This window comes from Saccostrea echinata, unplaced genomic scaffold, assembly GCF_033153115.1.
Source record: "Saccostrea echinata isolate AGI-Se365-2 ecotype Australia unplaced genomic scaffold, CSIRO_AGI_Sech_v1 ptg000001l, whole genome shotgun sequence".
NCBI classification, from domain to species: domain Eukaryota; kingdom Metazoa; phylum Mollusca; class Bivalvia; order Ostreida; family Ostreidae; genus Saccostrea; species Saccostrea echinata.
In genome coordinates this window covers 12,157,985-12,174,903 of record NW_026889750.1, presented here as the reverse complement: position 1 = coordinate 12,174,903, position 16,919 = coordinate 12,157,985, and the positions used below count along the sequence as shown (strand labels likewise).

The window sequence follows — 16,919 nt, the reverse complement described above, 5'->3', positions numbered from 1 at the left end:
GTTGAACATTATTGCTTCAGTACTATATGACAAAATATTAATCGTTATAGAGTTAAAGATAAAAAAAATTTGGGCCCCTATGAGCCCCTAATTTGAGGAGTCAGCCCCTTTTTCTTGATATCAAATGAAAGGCCCTGTGATTATGAAGACTTTTTTTTTAACAACTATTCAGAAGTTTCTTTTCGTTTTCGAGATATGTAGAATAGAAATATTTAGGGGTCAGCCCTTCAAGTCCTTACTGGGTTCGTTTTGCAAAAATTGAAAGGGTGCATATTGTTTAGAACAATATTCTGAACATCTTTTGTTCAATATTCCTTATCAAAATATTTCCCCTTTCCGAGATATAAAGCATCAAAGATTTATCATTCTGGCCCCTTATGGCGCCTTTTAACGTAATATATGACCCTAATTTTATAAAACATAGTTGCAAATTGTTAAGATAAACATTTTTGCTTCAGTAATTTATAGCGAAATATTGACCGTTAAAGAGTTATTAATAAAAGACTTTTGGCCCCTTTGAGCCCTTAATAGGAGAATGTCGGCCCTTTTTTCTTGATATCAAATGAAAGCTCGTATCATTCTGCACAACTTTTGTTACATATGTTTTAACAAAATATTTACAGGTATAAAGATATAAAAGAAAACGTGTCAAATTTTTCGAGATGCTTATGAGCCTATTTTTCGAGCCCTGGCGAGCTTCGGTGCCTTTTGTGCTGGGACGATATAGACTCAAAAAAGCATGTCTACAATCCTTCCTCTACCTTCACTGAAAATCTCAACTCAATCTCAACTCAATATCTTTCATCGTTTAGGAGTGATTGTCAGGACAAGCCGACCCTCTGAAAATCAGAAAATCGTCCATATCTCACGACCGGAAGTGACGTCATCAATATAAAAAATTTCCAATAAGGTTCAGTTCAATATCTATCAGATCTGAAAGTTTCGTGAAAATCTACTGAGCCATTTCCAAGAACTGCACAAAATCGGTAAGAAAAAAAAGAATAATAATGAGATCTCGTTGCGAGCAACGAGAAGGTCTTCCGTCCGATTTTTGATAAGATGAGATGTGATTTTGACTAAGATATTCAATAGAAGATAATGATATTAAGACTTCCCTCATTAGATTTCATTCTTTTGATTTATATAACATTATCTTAAACATCTTTTGTTCAATATTGTTTATCAAAATATTTTCCCTTTTTGAGATATAAAGCTTCAAAGATTTAGCATTCTGGGCCATTTCGGTCCCTTATTATGTAACGTATGATCAAAATTTCAAAACATATACTTGATATCAAATGAAAGGTCTTGAGATTTTGAAGACGTTTTGTTCAACAACTATTTAGAAATTTGTTTTTGTTTTCGAGATATGCTGAATAGAAATATTTAGGGGCCAGCCATTAAAGTCCTCAAAGGGGCCGTTTTGCAAAAATTTAAAGGGTGCATATTGTTAAGAACATTATTCTGTACCTCTTTTGTTCACCATTGCTTATTAAAATATTCCCTCTTCTCGAGATATAAAAATATTCCCTCTTTTCGAGATATAATGCCTTAAAGATTGAGCATTCTGGCCCCTTCTGGACCCTTATTACGTAATATATAATCAAAATATTATAAGATGTAGTTTCAACTTGTTTATATAAACATTTTTGCTTCAAGAGTTTATAACAAAATATTGATCGTTCAAGAGTTATACATGACAGACTTTTGGCCCCTCTGAGCCCCTAATTTGAGGGGTCAGCCCTTTTTCTTGATATCAAATGAAAGGTCTTATGATTTTGAAGACGTTTTGTTCAACAACTATTCAGAAATTTATTTTTGTTTTGGAGAAATGCTGAAGTGAAATATTTAGGGGCCAGCCCTTCAGGTCCTTAATGGGGCCGTTTTGTAAAAATTGAAAGTTTGCATATTGTTTAGAACATTATTCTGAACATCTTTTGTTCAATATTGCTTATTAAAATATTCTCCCTTTTTGAGATATAAAGCTTCAAAGATTTAGAGTTCTGGTCCCTTATGGCCCCATAATACGTAACATATGATCAAAATTTTAAAACATGTAGTTGCAAATCGTTAAGATGAACATTTTTGCTTGAGTAATTTATAACAAAATATTGATCGTTCAAGAGTTATACATGAAAGACTTTTGACTCCTCTGAGCCCCAAATTTGAGGGGGCAGCCCCTTTTTCTATTTCTATCAAATGAAAGGTCTTTTGATTTTACACATCTTTTGTTATATATATATATATATATATATATATATATATATATTAACAAAATATTTAAAGGTATAAATATATGAAAGAAAACTTGTCAAATTTTGCGAGATGCTTGTGAGCCTATTTTTCGAGCCCTGGTGAGCTTCGGCGCCTTTTGCGCTGGGAAGATATAAACTCAAAAAAGCACATCTACAATCCTTCCTCTACCTTCACTGAAAATCTCAACTCAGTATCTTGAGTCGTTTAGGAGTGATTGCCAGGACAAGCCGACCCTCTGAAAATCAGAAAATCGTCCATATCTCACGACCGGAAGTGACGTTATCAATGACGAAAATTTCCGACAAGGTTCAGATGAATATCTATCAGATCTGAAAGTTTGGTGAAAATCGACTGAGCCATTTCCGAGAACTCGCGTGCACAAAATCGGTAAGAAAAATAATAATAATAGGGAAAAAGAAACCGAACGAAAACAATAAGGTCTTCCGTTGGAGACGAAAGACCTTAACTAGATTTTTAGTGGAAAAGTAAAAAATCGTAATAATTCCCGACCGGAAGTCAATTTTTCCAAACTTTTTCAATATTTCAAAATGAGATGAAATAACACATCATTCCTGAAAATTTGGCTGAAAATGAATGAGTAGTTTTTGAGATATCGCGATTTGAAAAGGTCAAACAAATAAAAATGAAAAATAATAATAACAACTAGATGCGTGCTTGTTGCTAAGGCAACAAGTGGTCTTCCGACCGACTCTTTGCTGAAAAAATATGTTGTAATAGGCCTACACAGTGTTACGCGAGACTACGCGAGATTTCAGTTTTGGAGATAAACAAACATGTCGGCCGGTGTGCAGTAAATAGTGCGATGGCGTTTTCTATCTTATATTGGGCAAATGGATATTAATATATAGATTAGTCTTGGAACGAATTATAATGTGGAGAACAGCACCTGTGAGTGTGTTAATGGGCAGGATAAATGCCACCATAAGGCTAGCCTCCTTCTCTATGGGTAATCTAATCTAAATTTATTTAGTCAATAAACAACTTATAAATCTATTGAATTTATTTTAAAGCATTCGATGGACCTACAAGCATAATAAAATATGCTATGCATGTAAATATATGTAACTTCTTTTCAATCCCTGATGGACAAGTTCTAAACAAATTTCAATAAAATAAGTATGTATGTCAGGTATTTAATTCTCAACAGGTATAAGAATGTCTCCAAGACAGATGTTCGGCAGTCTTGGATGAAAAATCCAAAGTCGGTCCCACCTCGACAAACCAACACAATGGAGGACCTTTTCCCTGCAGCAGACAGATTTGTAAATTACAGGTTAGCTAGCTCAGGATTACTACATTTACTAATGTGCAATATATATATGTGTGTGTGTTTATGTATGTACATGTATGTATGCATTTAACTTCTATTTCAATTTACAGTATGTAGTGAATGATAATATGTAATGTACCTAAAGTATCAGATTTAATTATTTTGCATGGTACAGTGTATATGTAGAACCATTTAGTGTTTTATTTTGCTCTATTTTTTAACCTTTGTCAAAAATTATTAGGGCAACAAATAGGCCAGTCAATGATAGGGACAGGGAGTTCCTATATCAGAAATTGACTACTGTGGGGAGATTTTCAGGTGAATCTGATGCTTTATTTTATTGTCACATTGTTTACAAGTTTATTTGTTATTGATACTTTTTAAAAATTTATAATGTGATAGGATAGAATGCATACATATATATATAAATTCACAAACGCATCTACTAAACTATATAAAATAACGCTGTGACCTTTAGGACTTCAGGTATTTCACGGTGTATTTGACATTGAACTGAAATTCTGTCATTTTTATGTGCATTCTCTCCTTTTTTTTTTTTTTTTTTTTTTTTTTTTTTTTTTTTTTTTTTTTGCTTTTTGGTCTTTTACATGTTTAGCTTTGTTCTTGTCTTTTTTTGTTCTTGTTTTTGTATTAAACTTTTAATAATACACTTTTATATGTTTAAACCTATTTCTTTTACTCTGAAGGAGTTATTTGTACATTCTTTTCACATGTCATTGTATACATTGAAATCCCACACTTATTTGAAGTAGTGAATAAAATAAGTTTGTAAAAATATTAAACATTTATACCGGTATTAATAATTGGTAATGTAACTGCAGTTTAATACAGGGTTATTGAGTATTTGCCTTATTTTTCTATGAGGGTTTAAATTTTTTTAAATTTAATCAACAGCAATGCATTGGATACTATCCCCTGAGCCGCCTGTACCCACACTTTCAGTGCCTCTAGTTGAAGACTTCATATCTAGCCAGGAATTTATTTCTGCGAAAAATCCGATTGCTTGGATGAAGCAATGAAGCAAAAATTAATTATTAATGAGCAACAAATCCAACAGGTAAAGACAAAAAAGTTGTTAAGTGAGTTGAAAGTATTCTGTTTAATATGAATGTTGTTTAAGTTTAAGGACTTTTGTAGATTGCCTCTCTTACCACTGGTCAAAAAGAAAATTGCATGTGGTCATCTGTTAGGAAGAATAGATTAACAGCATCAAACGTTGGTTGTGTTTTGGCAGCGATCAAGAGAAATAGGTATACCTGTAGTTATATGCCTTTATATGTACATGTAATTAAATAATACATGTAAAAGCAGTTAATCTAATCAAAAATATTGAAAATTTGATCCTTATTCAACAGATGTTCTTGCTCCTTATTTAATAGATATCCTATCTCCGTATACAAAAGACTATGTTCAGCTTATGATCTGTCAAAAAAGGATGCTATTATTTGGGGGATGTGCAATGAAAAAGTCGCCATTGAAAAGTACAAAACCTTTGGGGATGCAGTTGTAGAGCCAACAGGTTGGTATTTTTCTTTCATAAATCAAGCAAAATGTCAATTTCTTTAAGGCAAATAAATAATAATAAAAAAAATTGTACTTGAGAGAATTTAAAATTCAGTTATTAAACTGAAGTTGAAGATAATGAGTATGAATATACTGTTTTGATGTTATGTTTATAACAAGTCTTCTTGTACAATATTACAATATTCGGAGTGTTGCATTATAATGTTATCTTGTAACTTTATAATACTATTTATAAGGTATCTGGCTACACTGTAATGGGGTTCTTTGGTCAAGCCCCGATGGACTCATTCGTCGCCCAGCTGCATTTGAATTCAGCTATCAGAATCCAGGACTAGCCGACATGTTAGAGATGTTAAACGTTAAGCCAGAAATTCTGGAGGTGAAATGCCCTTCTCAGCGAAGAATATGACCATTCCAGAAGCTATATATTGAAAAAGTAAATGATTTCTGCCTAGGTAATAATAGTGTATATTAAGTATTTTTTTGAAAATGTAAATTATTTTTAATAACTCCAATATATATGTTTTGATAAAGTTAGGTACCCATGTAACAATTGTTAAAAGTTTCTCCTCCTGTTTTAATTTATAATGCTAATCCTCAAGGCATATAATTAGCCTTCTCACTTTATTGTAAGGAACAAATTACTTATAAATTTGTAATAAATACATAGTATTGTGTTTTAATGTTTGAAGCACCAATGAAAATTCTTATTCTTTAAAAATGTGACAAATATATTATATTTTATTAGAATTATAGAATTATATTATTAGAATTGTTAATTCTAACAATACAACATAATTGAAAGACTTTTGTAGAAATGTATCTAAATTGCTGAGGGACATGCCTTAAAATTTCATAATTTTTAATGCGCTCATTTGCTCTTTCAACATGTATGCGAGACTTGGCTATTTTTCTACATAGCTGGACCTCACTGGGGGTGTATTGGGATTTAGATGTGAGAAAGGGAGGAATATTTAAATGTACTCCTTGGGGCAACAACTTGTGAATAGTGAACCCTTTGTCTGCTAAGATCATATCACCTGGTGCTAACTGTTCCAAGACCTTACAATGTTCTACTATTGCAACATCGGATGTGCTGCCAGGGTACAAATTACTAATAAATACCAAAGCACCATTTGGTGCAACACCTGTAACACTTTTAACAGTGTGTGAATTTTTGTATCAACTATATGTGCTGGCCTGCAATCTCATGTCATTCCCTGGAACATCCTGGGTGATTTCCGTCGCATCAAGTACTATTCTACATGAACTGAAATCCCCAAAACTTACAGGCATAGACCCCTTGCACTTTTGGAGAGAAGGAATGCGACTCTCTACGAGTCCTTCATATAAAACTTCATGCAATGCACAAATCTGAGAAGTTACAATGTTATTTACAGATGACGCACTAGTGTTGAACCTCTCAGCTAGGTCCAAAAATGGGGTGGTCATTGTCAGTTTCATTAAAGTCATCAACAGTTGGTCAGTCAACGAAATGAAAGATGGTGTCCATCCATCAATATACTTTATCTGGAACCTCTGCATCATTTCATCAATGGCAAGAAACATGTCAGGACGTAGACTTGTGTACATCAGCATCTATATCAAAACAGTGTCAAGAATGTTTTTTTTTCTTTTATTATTCAAATTTATTTGCCCATGAAAATACTGTCCAGCAGTATTTCATATAAACAGTTTTACAAGATATAAGCAGATTTATTTTCTTTCCTGGCATTGCATGTTCTAGCACTTATCCAGTCATTTATCACAGGCTGATGAACTGTCCAGCAGTTGGCCCATTATCACAATAAACGTATAAACTGAAATGAAAATACTTAACCGCAAAGTATCGTGTTCAAAGACATATGTGATCATAGCTTATTTTTATGAAAGGAGATTTTCAACTATAAATTTAAACGTTTTAGCAAGGTTTTTATAGCTGAAATTTAATTTGTCTATATTGAATGATTACAAAATTAAACTTATTTATCTTATATATACTATTTATACTATAATATATATGTAATATAATACCTGATATATTTATACTATTTATCTTCCGAAACGTACCTTCCTTTCATCACTTAAGATATCACCAATCCTGAATGCTCGCTTTGTTGACATCATCCTGACCTGTATTCTTAGTTCCTCAACCTCACGCCTCAGGTTCTGGTGAATACATGTAAAATGTACATATAACGACTTACAAATAAGAATTAAAACATGTACCAGGTAAAATGCCAAAGACACCAAGTTTTAATATATTCTATCAGACATTTTTTTAATTTCTTAATAAGGTGAATGCTATTGCTACTATGTCACTGATTTGTGTGTACAGCTGTCATATTTACCTGATTCTCTTCTTTTAACTGATGAAGCCTGATAGGTGTGATCTAGAGAAACGTGTGATGGTTGACATGACATTGCAGTAGATTCACACTGGTCTTCAGAGACTGCTTTTTCTTTTATCTCTTTTTTTTCGGTTCTCGACAAGCTGAACAAAATTAAAATGTAACATTTTATGCACTGAAAACTTAGCTTTAATCAGTTAATACATGATTGTTCATACTATCAGAAAAACATATAAACAAAATCATGTTTTATTACACTATATAAAAGTAGCCCTGTTATACAGTACCTATTTATTTTGCTCGGATCAGGGAAATTGAACATTTTTCCACAACTCCATGGGAAGAGGGTGGGGCCATTACTCTTCTCACCATCTACAAAGTGACAGCTGCAGATCCTGTCATTCTGAGGGATCATGCTTCTATCCTTAAGTCTGTTTTATTAATAAACGTTTTAAAAAGTCATATATTAATACATGCTTTGAAATGTATACAGCATTCTACGTACAAACAGCTGACAAAGGTCAAAGATACGATAAGTGATGATACATACCTGCAAAGTTTTTCCCATTTCTTCGCCAATGCGAGGCTGGTTGGGAAGCGAAACATCTTATAACCGTATACGCCGCCAATCTACTATAATTGCACTATATATCGATCTCCAAGTTGTCTCCGGAAGTAGTTTACCGGAAGTGAGATTTTACGAGACTGTGTAGGCCTATACCAAATTGGAAACATACCTAAATGTCAAATTTTCGAATGTATTCAAGTACTACAGGTTTTCAAAAATAAACCATCATTATTACATTTTTTCAATAAACTTCGTAAAAACAAACCTTTTAAACATCGGTGAAAAGTACGAAAATAAATGTCACTTTAATTGAAAAAACAGGGAGGAAACGAAAAAAAATTTTCCTCCAGTTTGAATCAGCCATAACATGTCATCAGAGAAGTTTATTCCTTTCTCAAAAGGTAACAGTTTTAGCTTATGTATTCCCGGTATCTGTAGCTGTATTCATACATGAAATGTAAATACTAGACATCATTTTGAAGATAAAATGTTATATTTAAGCTGAAAAAAGTAAATTAGTACGGACATTCTGAGGATTTAACCGGGGTCGCCAGCATAAAATCCAACATGCTAACCATTGCGCTAGCAAGGACCACCGCTTCGAAGTGAAAAATGACGAATATCTAGAGTATGAGTTGATCAATCTTAAAACACGTTATATATTTAATCTTCTTATGAGACTCTTTATAAATCGTGTAAATTTTATAGAAAAATATTGAAAAACAAAAAAGTTGAAAATAGGACTTTTTCATATCACTTCCGTTTGCGACCGAAAGTACAAACGACGAAAAAAAAAAGGTCGATCAACATATCTCCATTTGATGCTCTATCACGTCAGTGAGTTTCAATTTCATATCTTTAGCCGTTCTCGAGAAAATGAATAGACAAAATTCCATTTAAAAAATACAATTTTCTTAAAAATCGCGAACGGAAGTGAATTTTCAAAAAATGAAAAACAAATCTGGAGATATTTTCATGATGTATCATCCCTGAAAAAATCTTTGAAATCCGTCCACTCACAGCTGAGATATCGGCCGTACTATGAAAAAAGAATAATAATAATAATAACTAGATGCCTTTCTTGTTGCTAGGGCAACAAGTGGTTTTCCGACCAAACTTTTCTCCAAAACGCTATGCTATCTCACTTTATTTAATACTTTATTGAAGGTATTTTTCGTTTGCTTTTATGTAACACATTATTTCAACATAGATCATAATTATTAAAGGATTTCTGTAGAATCTCTGTTAACAAAGCTTTAAAAAATAAGCAAAAACTATCATACATGTCTTCACGGAGAAAAATATTATTTACAACTGAAAAAAGAGAAAAACAATCTCCCGCCCCTGCAGGATTCGTACCCGCAACATAGGAGAAAGTTTGGATCGGTCATATCTTTGCAATAAATGCATCAATCAAAATGATGAAAACATGCATAGAATTCTTAGAAGACTCTCTATTAACCCTGTAAACTTCAAAGATAAATTTTGAAAAACAAAAAAGTTGCAAATTTAACATTTTTGAATTCACTTCCGTTTGCGACCGAAAGTGCGAACGACGAAAAATAAAGGTTAATCTCCATATCTCCATTTGATGTTCTATCACGTCAGTGAGTTTCAATTTCATATCTTTAGCCGTTCTTGAGAAAATTAACGGACAAAATTACATTCAAAAAATTCAATTTTCCCCCAAAATCGCGAACGGAAGTGAATTTCAAAAAAGTGAGGGACACCCCTGGAGATATATTCATGATGCATCTTCCCTGCAAAAATCTTTTAAATTGAACCACGGATAGCTGAGATATGGCCTGTACTATGATAAAAAGAATAATAATAATAATAACTAGATGCCTTTCTTGTTGCTAGGGCAACAAGTGGTCTTCCGACTGAACTTTTCTCCAGAACACTATGCTATCTCACTTCATTTCATACTTTATTGCAAGTATTTTTCGTTTGCGTTTATGTAACAGTCTTTCAACATAGATCATAATTATTAAAGGATTTCTGTAGAATCTCTGTTAACAAAGCTTAAAAAAATAAGCAAAAACTATCATACATGTCTTCACGGAGAAAAATATTATTTACAACTGAAAAAAGAGAGAAACAATCTCCCGCTCCAGCAGGATTCGAACGCGCAACATAGGAGAAAGTTTGGATCGGTGATATCTTTGCAATAAATGCATCAAACAAAATGATGAAAACATACATAGAATTCTTAGAAGACTCTCTATTAACCCTGTAAATTTCAAAGAAAAATATTAAAAAACAAAAAAGTTGCAAATTTAACATTTTTGAATTCACTTCCGTTTGCGACCGGAAGTACAAACGACGAAAAATAAAGGTCGATCACCATATCTCCATTTGATGTTCTATCACGTCAGTGAGTTTCAATTTCATATCTTTAGCCGTTCTCGAGAAAATTAACGGACAAAATTCCATTTAAAAAATACAATTTTCCCCAAAAATCGCGAACGGAAGTGAATTTCAAAAAAGTGAGGGACACCCCTGGAGATATATTCATGATGCATCGTCCCTGCAAAAATCTTTCAAATTGAACTATGCATAGCTGAGATATGGCGTGTACTATGAAAAAAAGAATAATAATAATAACTAGATGCGTTTCTTGTTGCTAGGGCAACAAGTGGTTTTCCGACCAAACTTTTCTCCAGAACGCTATGCTATCTCACTTCATTTAATACTTTATTGAAGGTATTTTTCGTTTGCGTTTAGGTAACACATTCTTTCAACATAGATCATAATTATTAAAGGATTTCTGTAAAATCTCTCTTAACAAAGCTTTAAAAGCATAAAAACCATCATACATGTCTTCACGGTGAAAAATATTATTTACAACTGAAAAAAGAGAAAAACAATCTCCCGCCCAAGCAGGATTCTTACCCGCAACATACGAGAAAGTTTGGATCGGTCATATCTTTGCAATAAATGCATCAATCAAAATGATGAAAACATATATAGAATTCTTAGAAGACTCTCTATTAACCCTGTAAATTTCAAAGAAAAATATTGAAAAACAAAAAAGTTGCAAATTTAACATTTTTGAATTCACTTCCGTTCGCGACCGGAAGTACGAACGACGAAAAATAAAGGTCGATCACCATATCTCCATTTGATGCTCTATCACATCAGTGAGTTTCAATTTCATATCTTTAGCCGTTCTTGAGAAAATTAACGGACAAAATTCCATTTAAAAAATACAATTTTCCCCAAAAATCGCGAACGGAAGTGAATTTCAAAAAAGTGAGGGACACCCCTGGAGATATATTCATGATGCATCGTCCCTGTAAAAATCTTTTAAATTGAACCACGCATAGCTTAGATATGGCGTGTACTATGAAAAAAAGAATAATAATAATAATAATAGAAAACAGACGGAAAACAATAAGGTCTTCCGAAGGAAGTCGAAAGACCTTAATAATAATAATAATAGAAAACAGACGAAAAACAATAAGGTCTTCCGAAGGAAGTCGAAAGACCTTAATAATAATAATAGAAAACAGACGGAAAACAATAAGGTCTTCCGAAGGAAGTCGAAAGACCTTAATAATAGAAAACAGATGGAAAACAATAAGGTCTTAATAATAGAAAACAGACGGAAAACAATAACGTCTTCCGAAGTAACTCGGAAGACCTTAAAGGACTTATCGCATGATTTTTCAAAAATCTTAATTTTATGAAAAATATTATCTACAACCTTGTTTATTAAAATTCTGAATACAATAAACGTTGTTGAAAGCATATTTTAAGAGATATTGAGAGTTGAAATTCAAATACGGCAATATGCATATTTCAGTCGGATTTCGGCGAAATACTGCTCTGACGTCATAGGCGACAATTCAGTGATAGGGAGATGAGAAGTTTCACACTATTTACGAAGTTATCAACGACAAATGCAGCTTAATTATGAAAAATGCTGAAAAAATTAATTCCTACCGTGATTTTCAATTACTATAGAAACATTAACTAGTCCTAAGGTATAAGAATTTTGAGATATTTTCGTTTTTTATTCCAAACATTTAGAATCTGTAGGTCTGATTACGGCAATGTTTCGTGATCGGAAAATGATTTTTCAAGACCGCCATCCTTTACAAAACACATGAAAGCATACTTGCATGAATTAATATTATGCTAAAAACGAAGAATAACAAAGTTATGCAATATTAAATTTGTGAATCAAATAAGTTAATACATGAGATAAAATGACAAATCAAATTGTATTGTGATGGCGAGTTTCTTCGTCTTCGCCGCGTCTCCCTCGCTATCGTCGCTGCTACATGTATTTTTACAATGTTAACGGATTTTTCAGATTATTTCTTGCTGACAATTCTAAAATATAAGGTTGGATATGAAATTTCATATCGATAAAATCAGTGATTTGGTTGTCCATAACGCAGAAAATCCAGGTTGTATCGCGTATATTTTAGTAACATTTACGTGAAGAGCTGATCAGCCATTGTCGCCTATGACGTCACAGGGTCACGTGATCGCTATCTAATTAACTTAGATTTTTAATTCAGGGGTTTTCATCTGAGTCAATAATTGGTTAATTACCGCGGTTTATCAGCAGTAAAAACACAAAATTTATAAACTGTGGTCATAAGGAACGTTTTACGTTTTTAATTTCAAATAATTTAGAAACATGCGATAAGTCCTTTAACTAGAGCATAGCTCGTTGCAAAGCAACGTGTAGGTCTTCTGATTTTCAGTATCACTGCTTATAAGATGGGTAAAGGAAGGTAGAGCAATCATTAAAATGAAGGTCCCTAGACGAAAAATGCTGTCGTTTGTATTGAGTATATCTTTTTGATTGAAATGTAGGCTGATTTTCGTGAAATAAAGTAATTCATGACGAATTCCGGTTTGACCTGAAGTGATGCTAATCGACAGAAATTTAGGTCGGAAGTCTTGGGTGAAGTAAATCACTTCATTTTATGTTAATATCTGCAGAAATAAGTCATTTCTGGCTACTTACGGTTGAACCGGAAGTGGTCAAAGGTGACGAAACTTGATAAGAAATAAGGTCGGACGTCCTCTGTGACCTGTATAATTCAATTCAATGCAAATATCTGTGAAAAGAAGCAATTTTTTGACTACTTCTTGTTTGAACGAAAGTGACGTCATTTGACGTCTTTTGACGATCGCACTAGCTTATTACAAATTCTCAATGCTTTTTGAAATATTGAGAAAAAACTTTCGGTCCGGTCCCTCTAGATGCCTTATTTAGGGACAAGCCCAATTTTCATGATATCATTGGAAAGGTCCTGTAATTCTACGATACTTTTGTTCTATATTCTTGGTATGACTTTTTTCTGGCCATAGCAAGCGTTGACGTGCGGCACTTCCGGTGGAAGTGAACAAAGTACTAGAAATCTATATATGTTGTTCTATCTTCAATGTAAGTTTCATGTTCCTGTGAAAAGTGGTTTGTTAGGAAACTTGCGGACAAAATGTCCCTCCAAAAATCACTAAATCACGAAAATCTTCGGACCGGAAGTGACGTCATCAAAATAAAAAAGATGTATCTAGTTTTTACAATATTCTACCAGACCTGAAAGTTTCATAAAAATCGTGCGAGCCGTTTTCGAGAACTCGCGTGCACAAAATCGGCAAGAAAATAATAATAATAATAATAACTGTGGAAAAGAAACCTAAGAACTAGAAAGTCTGCTTTTGCAAGCAATAGCGTATGTCGCCCCGAACTGGCTTTATTAGAAATGGTCTAAGTCGATCTGAGGTCGATTTCGGGCTAAGAGAAATATTCTACGTTGCTTCTTACTCTGGCTGAGGCGCGCGCGTGTGTGCATGGGGGAGGGGATGTTTAGTAAATGTGTTTATTTATTAGTTAACAGAATCTTATTTGGAAACTGCATGCGAAAATAAAGCATTACTCAACCAAAAAAAATTTACCAGAGAAAAACGAGACTTATCAGAAACATACTTTTTATTAATCGTTTAGAATACAACCGATTTTTTTTTTCTATAAATTTCTTGCAATTGCATCACGAAGGTATTCCGTCCTCTTTACCTCATTCCGAGGTTTTTTTAGCACACGAAACACACCCCGTGTTAAACCAAGTGCTTTCACGCCAAATTAACAGTTCTTACGAGTATAAATGAAAATAAAAGTGAATAATTTGTAGTGTTTAACAGGTTAGAAATAAACAAATAGTCATTTTTCCTCATCAAGGAGGTTCATTCTGCATTCTCTAGTATGTATTACCATAGCACATAGTTACTGAACATTGACAACTTCTTATATATAGGTAGTAAACATAATGTTAATAATTTATAGTTTGATAAAAAAAAGAAATAAACGTATATAGAACGTTTTTGGACATTCGTACTAAGAACCTGCAAATGTGTCTTAAATCTGTAGATAGACCTATAGCTTTATAAATCTTAAAAAATATATTAAAAAACAAAATCGTCGGAGGAAAAAGTGGAAAAATGATTTTTTAAAAGAAACTTCTGATAGCATACAATGGTCCTGTGACCGCGACTTTTCTTCAATCATTTGTTCCTTACCTGGTTTCAACGACAAACTTTGAAAAAATAAAAAAAAATTGGATGCACAACTAGGGTTGGTAATTTTTATTTCTGGAAAGTTTATTAAGATTTTGAAAGCCATCTACGAGAACACTCGATTACAAAACTAATATGAACCAAAATACGACTTCGGTCCCGTGGCTGAAGCGATGGACCTACTGCAATCGAATCCAATTTTTTTGCGGAAACCACTTTGATCCAGAAGAAGGAATAAAACTTTGAAGTTTCCAAAAATTGATTGAGAAGTTATTGAGAAAACTGGAAATTAAAGAATTTTCACTTATTCTCCGTTTCCATGGCAACTGTAGGAATTTAGAAAAATTTTGAATGTTGACTGCACACCTAGAGTTTCTAATTATAATTTCTGTAAAGTTTCATCAAGATTGTCCAAGCCACCTCTGAGATCATATGTGAGCATAATACCTATTTTCTGGGGGTTTTTTTTCTATGGTATCTATATGCGGTTAATTCCGTTTTTTTTTTTAAATAGAAATTACTTTGACACAATGCAAAGAATCATCCATCAAAGAATCAAAATGATTGCTTGAGCATTTACTGAAAAAATGGAAGATAAAGAATTTTCAATTTTTCCCTGTTTCCTTGGCAACGATTGACCATTTAAAAATTTTAAATGTGAATCGCACAACTACAAGTAATGGTCATGTTCAAGGAACCAGTGAGAACACTCACGGACAAAATTCCTCACTTTTCGCACGTTTCCATGGCATTGGTAGCCATTTTGAAACTGAAAGTATGCACTGCACGAGTACAACTAATGATCGTATTTTGTGGAAAGTTTCAGAAAGATAGTCCAAGCATTCTGCAAGAACATCCCCGGACAATGTTTTTAGGCGTACAATAGCAATATGTCGCCCGACATCGTTCGGGGCCACATAATAACAAGAAGGTCTTCTGCTGAAGACGGAAGACCTTAACTAGAGTCTTATTGCCTCGGCAATAACAGATCTTCCGTTTTCTTGACTCTTTCTAATAATAATCTTATCAATTAGATAACTCTAAATGATTAATGGAGGTTATATCAAACCTTCCAAGTATATGTTAATAAAGTTAAAAACAAATGAAATATCTTCATTTCCAAATTACCTATTTCCTTTATTTACTTCCTGTCAAGACCGGAAGAGCTCCAAACGAATAAAAAAATCATTCTGCATCTTTATTATACACAACTGATCATCCCTACAAGTTTTCATGATGAAATACTCATGTTTGAGACAACTTCTGGTTTTTCAATCGGCACTTCCGGTGGAAAATGTCCTTTCTAACGTCGGTATAAGCCTAAAACTGCTGTAGATACAAAAAAATGAAAAATTCACTTTTTTGCACCATTTTCTTTTACGACTGGAACAAATGGCGACACACAATTTACACGATGTAAATAAACTGGTGACTGACAATCACTTCTGAAAGTTTTAGACTCCAGTCGTTTACTTTTGCTGAGGAATTGTGAGAATAAATTCTAATTTTGAGGACAGGAAAATACGCGACCGGAAGTGAATTTTATAAAAATATCTGATGTTTCTGTAGACAATTGCAATATCTACAACAAATATATAAAAAAATTATTTCAAATACTTTATCTGTAAGCAGTATTTATGAGCAAACTAAACATGGAAATAAGGTAATGTACATTACTCATATAAGTATGGTGTCTTAATCTTGTAACGTTTCCGAGATCTCGCTCTGACTTCTCATTTTGAGGAGAGAAAAGCGCGCGACCGGAAGTACATTTTACAAAGATATTTGAGGACACTCTAGACATTTGCACTCTGAATAACATATTTTAAAATCATTTCAAGTACATGTACTTTATCGATAAAATATATTTATGGAAAAGTAAAATACTCAGATTATGTAGATTTTCTCTCATAACCGGAAGTTGTCATTTTTTTTCCAGTGTGACCAACATATTTCGAAATAGTAGAAAAGATACAATAAGGTAATGCAAGTTTTATTAAAAAAGAGAAAAGTTGAAATTTTTAATTATTTTTATTACTTCCCATGACAACCGGTAGTAACAGCTGACGGATTGAAACTAATTTTGCAAACGTAATTATCATTATCTATCATTCCTGAAAGTTTGGTGTCTTAAGCTTTTACAGTTTTGGAGATCTCGTTCGGACATGATCTGTTTTGAAAAAACGGAAATCAGACATATCTGACGACCGGAAGTGAATTTTGCAAAATCCGCACATATTTATTCATAATTTCCACAATTTTTATCCTTTTTCTTTTCTGTAAAATAAAAACTTAACCTGAATGATTTCTCTACAATATTTACATTCAGTGTAATTTTCTCTATGAAATCCATTTGAAATCTACGACATTC

The 16,919-nt window shown here is 33.0% G+C and overlaps 2 pseudogenes; one reads left to right on the top strand and one right to left on the bottom strand.

Annotated features, from left to right (window-relative positions):
• The first annotated feature begins 4,583 nt into the window (after positions 1–4,583).
• LOC133194852 (uncharacterized) lies at positions 4,584–5,567 on the top strand (annotated as a pseudogene).
• A 707-nt stretch (positions 5,568–6,274) lies between these two features.
• Positions 6,275–8,078, bottom strand: LOC133194844 (uncharacterized; annotated as a pseudogene).
• Between the last annotated feature and the right edge of the window lie 8,841 nt (positions 8,079–16,919).